This window comes from Tiliqua scincoides, chromosome 14, assembly GCF_035046505.1.
Source record: "Tiliqua scincoides isolate rTilSci1 chromosome 14, rTilSci1.hap2, whole genome shotgun sequence".
NCBI classification, from domain to species: Eukaryota; Metazoa; Chordata; class Lepidosauria; order Squamata; family Scincidae; genus Tiliqua; species Tiliqua scincoides.
The window spans coordinates 490173-495172 of NC_089834.1; positions in this window are offsets into that span (position 1 = coordinate 490173).

Here is a 5000-nt window from a genome sequence, read left to right on the forward strand (position 1 = left end):
CAACCGGGGTTCGGCCCCAGGATCCGCCCGACCTCCTGGAACCGCTTCTGGGGAACGCGCGTCAAATTCGACCCCATCGGGACTTCCGCGCCTATACTTACAATGGGTAGACCTGGGCTCCGAGCGCCCGTACTTAGAACGGGTAGACCGGGGCTCCCCGCGGGACTCGGCGCTGCGCCCAGCCCGGGTAGGGTAGGGTAGGCCTGGGCCCCGTGAAGGACGGGGCGGCACACTGCCCGGGCGCGCCTGGGCTCCCCCGTGCGGAGCGCTGACTTCCGGAGCCCAAGCCGAAGACGCCTTCCCCCCCTCTAACCGGGAGGGAACGCCCGAGTCGGGTGAGCCGTCCGGACGCGCGGGGTTCGGCCCCAGGATCCGCCCGACCTCCTGGAACCGCTTCTGGGGCACGCTCGTCACATTCGAGCCCCATCGGGACACCTTCCCCATATACCCGGGAGAACACGCCCGAGGCGGGTGTGCCGTCCGGACAACCGGGGTTCGGCCCCAGGATCCGCCCGACCTCCTGGAACCGCTTCTGGGGAACGCGCGTCAAATTCGACCCCATCGGGACTTCCGCGCCTATACTTACAATGGGTAGACCTGGGCTCCCGCCGCCTATGCTTAGAATGGGTAGACCTGGGCTCCTCGCGCCTATACTTACAATGGGTAGACCTGGGCTCCTGCCGCCTATACTTGCAATGGGTAGACCTGGGCTCCTTCCGCCTATACTTACAATGGGTAGACCTGGGCTCCCGCCTCCTATGCCTACAGTGGGTAGACCTGGGCTCCTCCCGCCTATGCTTAGAATGGGTAGACCTGGGCTCCCGCCGCCAATACTTACAATGGGTAGACCTGGGCTCCTCCCGCCTCCTATACTTACAAAGGGTAGACCTGGGCTCCTCGCGCCTATACTTAGAATGGGTTGACCGGGGCTCCTGCCGCCTATACTTACAATGGGTAGACCTGGGCTCCTCGCGCCTATACTTAGAATGGGTTGACCGGGGCTCCTGCCGCCTATACTTAGAATGGGTAGACCTGGGCTCCTGCCGCCTGTACTTAGAATGGGTAGACCTGGGCTCCTCGCGCCTATACTTAGAATGGGTAGACCTGGGCTCCTGCCGCCTATACTTACAATGGGTAGACCTGGGCTCCTTCCGCCTATACTTACAATGGGTAGACCTGGGCTCCCGCCTCCTATGCCTACAGTGGGTAGACCTGGGCTCCTCCCGCCTATGCTTAGAATGGGTAGACCTGGGCTCCCGCCTCCAATACTTACAATGGGTAGACCTGGGCTCCTCGCGCCTATACTTACAATGGGTAGACCTGGGCTCCCGCCGCCTATACTTACAATGGGTAGACCTGGGCTCCTCGCGCCAATGCTTAGAATGGGTAGACCTGGGCTCCCGCCTCCTATGCTTACAGTGGGTAGACCTGGGCTCCTCGCGCCTATGCTTAGAATGGGTAGACCTGGGCTCCTGCCGCCTATACTTAGAATGGGTAGACCTGGGCTCCTTCCGCCTATACTTACAATGGGTAGACCTGGGCTCCTGCCGCCTCTACTTAGAATGGGTAGACCTGGGCTTCCAGCGCCTATCCTTACAGTGGGTAGACCTGGGCTCCCGCCGCCAATACTTACAATGGGTAGACCTGGGCTCCTCGCGCCTATACTTAGAATGGGTTGACCGGGGCTCCTGCCGCCTATACTTAGAATGGGTAGACCTGGGCTCCTGCCGCCTATACTTACAATGGGTAGACCTGGGCTCCTCGCGCCTATACTTAGAATGGGTAGACCTGGGCTCCTGCCGCCTATACTTAAAATGGGTAGACCTGGGCTCCCGCCTCCTATGCCTACAGTGGGTAGACCTGGGCTCCTCCCGCCTATGCTTAGAATGGGTAGACCTGGGCTCCCGCCTCCAATACTTACAATGGGTAGACCTGGGCTCCTGCCGCCTATACTTACAATGGGTAGACCTGGGCTCCCGCCTGCTATGCTTACAGTGGGTAGACCTGGGCTCCTGCCGCCTGTGCTTAGAACGGGTAGACCTGGGCTCCTGCCGCCTATACTTGCAATGGGTAGACCTGGGCTCCCAGCGCCTATACTTAGAATGGGTAGACCTGGGCTCCTGCCGCCTATACTTGCAATGGGTAGACCTGGGCTCCCAGCGCCTATACTTACAGTGGGTAGACCTGGGCTCCCGACGCCTATACTTACAATGGGTAGACCTGGGCTGCTCGCGCCTCTACTTACAATGGGTAGACCTGGGCTCCTGCCGCCTATACTTGCAATGGGTAGACCTGGGCTCCCAGCGCCTATACTTACAGTGGGTAGACCTGGGCTCCCGCCGCCTATACTTACAGTGGGTGGACCTGGGCTCCTGCCGCCTATACTTACAATGGGTAGACCTGGGCTCCTGCCGCCTATGCTTAGAACGGGTAGACCTGGGCTCCTGCCGCCTATATTTACAATGGGTAGACCTGGGCTCCTGCCGCCTATATTTACAATGGGTAGACCTGGGCTCCCGCCGCCTATACTTACAATGGGTAGGCCTGGGCTCCCGCCGCCTATGCTTACAATGGGTAGACCTGGGCTCCTCGCGCCTCTACTTAGAATGGGTAGACCTGGGCTCCCGCCGCCTATGCTTAGAATGGGTAGACCTGGGCTCCTGCCGCCTATGCTCGGAATGGGAAGACCTGGGCTCCCTCCTCCTGTGCTTACAGTGGGTAGACCTGGGCTCCTGCCGCCTGTGCTTAGAACGGGTAGACCTGGGCTCCTGCCGCCTATGCTCAGAATGGGTAGACCTGGGCTCCCGCCTCCTATGCTTACTGTGGGTAGACCTGGGCTCCTCCCGCCTATGCTTTGAACGGGTAGACCTGGGCTCCTGCCGCCTGTGCTTAGAACGGGTAGACCTGGGCTCCTGCCGCCTATGCTCGGAATGGGTAGACCTGGGCTCCCGCCTCCTATGCTTACAGTGGGTAGACCTGGGCTCCTCCCGCCTATGCTTAGAATGGGTAGACCAGGGCTCCTCGCGCCTATACTTAGAATGGGTTGACCGGGGCTCCCGCCGCCTATACTTACAATGGGTTGACCTGGGCTTCCAGCGCCTATCTTTACAGTGGGTAGACCTGGGCTCCTGACACCTATGCTCAGAATGGGTAGGCCTGGGCTCCCGCCTCCTATGCTTACAGTGGGTAGACCTGGGCTCCTGCCGCCAATACTTACAATGGGTAGACCTGGGCTCCCGCCGCCTATGCTTAGAATGGGTAGACCTGGGCTCCTGCCGCCTATGCTCGGAATGGGAAGACCTGGGCTCCCTCCTCCTGTGCTTACAGTGGGTAGACCTGGGCTCCTGCCGCCTGTGCTTAGAACGGGTAGACCTGGGCTCCTGCCGCCTATGCTCAGAATGGGTAGACCTGGGCTCCCGCCTCCTATGCTTACTGTGGGTAGACCTGGGCTCCTCCCGCCTATGCTTTGAACGGGTAGACCTGGGCTCCTGCCGCCTGTGCTCAGAACGGGTAGACCTGGGCTCCTGCCGCCTATGCTCGGAATGGGTAGACCTGGGCTCCCGCCTCCTATGCTTACAGTGGGTAGACCTGGGCTCCTCCCGCCTATGCTTAGAATGGGTAGACCAGGGCTCCTCGCGCCTATACTTAGAATGGGTTGACCGGGGCTCCCGCCGCCTATACTTACAATGGGTTGACCTGGGCTTCCAGCGCCTATCTTTACAGTGGGTAGACCTGGGCTCCTGACACCTATGCTCAGAATGGGTAGGCCTGGGCTCCCGCCTCCTATGCTTACAGTGGGTAGACCTGGGCTCCTGCCGCCAATACTTACAATGGGTAGACCTGGGCTCCCGCCGCCTATGCTTAGAATGGGTAGACCTGGGCTCCTGCCGCCTATGCTCGGAATGGGAAGACCTGGGCTCCCGCCTCCTGTGCTTACAGTGGGTAGACCTGGGCTCCCGCCGCCTATACTGACAGTGGGTGGACCTGGGCTCCCGCCGCCTATATTTACAATGGGTAGACCTGGGCTCCTGCCGCCTATGCTTAGAACGGGTAGACCTGGGCTCCTGCCGCCTATATTTACAATGGGTAGACCTGGGCTCCTGCCGCCTATATTTACAATGGGTAGACCTGGGCTCCCGCCGCCTATACTTACAATGGGTAGGCCTGGGCTCCCGCCGCCTATGCTTACAATGGGTAGACCTGGGCTCCTCGCGCCTCTACTTAGAATGGGTAGACCTGGGCTCCCGCCGCCTATGCTTAGAATGGGTAGACCTGGGCTCCTGCCGCCTATGCTCGGAATGGGAAGACCTGGGCTCCCTCCTCCTGTGCTTACAGTGGGTAGACCTGGGCTCCTGCCGCCTGTGCTTAGAACGGGTAGACCTGGGCTCCTGCCGCCTATACTTAGAATGGGTTGACCTGGGCTACCGCCGCCTATACTTAGAATGGGTAGACCTGGGCTCCTGCCGCCTATATTTACAATGGGTGGACCTGGGCTCCCGCCGCCTATACTTACAATGGGTAGGCCTGGGCTCCCGCCGCCTATACTTAGAATGGGTTGACCTGGGCTCCTGCCGCCTATATTTACAATGGGTAGACCTGGGCTCCCGCCGCCTATACTTACAATGGGTAGACCTGGGCTCCTGCCGCCTATACTTAGAATGGGTTGACCTGGGCTACCGCCGCCTATACTTAGAATGGGTAGACCTGGGCTCCTTCCGCCTATACTTACAATGGGTAGACCTGGGCTCCTGCCGCCTCTACTTACAATGGGTAGACCTGGGCTTCCAGCGCCTATCCTTACAGTGGGTAGACCTGGGCTCCCGCCGCCTCTACTTACAATGGGTAGACCTGGGCTCCTCCCGCCTATACTTACAGAGGGTGGACCTGGGCGCCCTGAGGTGCGGGGGCCAGGTCCCTTAGCCAGCCCCGCCCTGCGGAATGCTGCACCCGGGCGGGGCCGGCTCTCTAACAGACGTCGGAACGCTGGGGCCTCTCTGCGT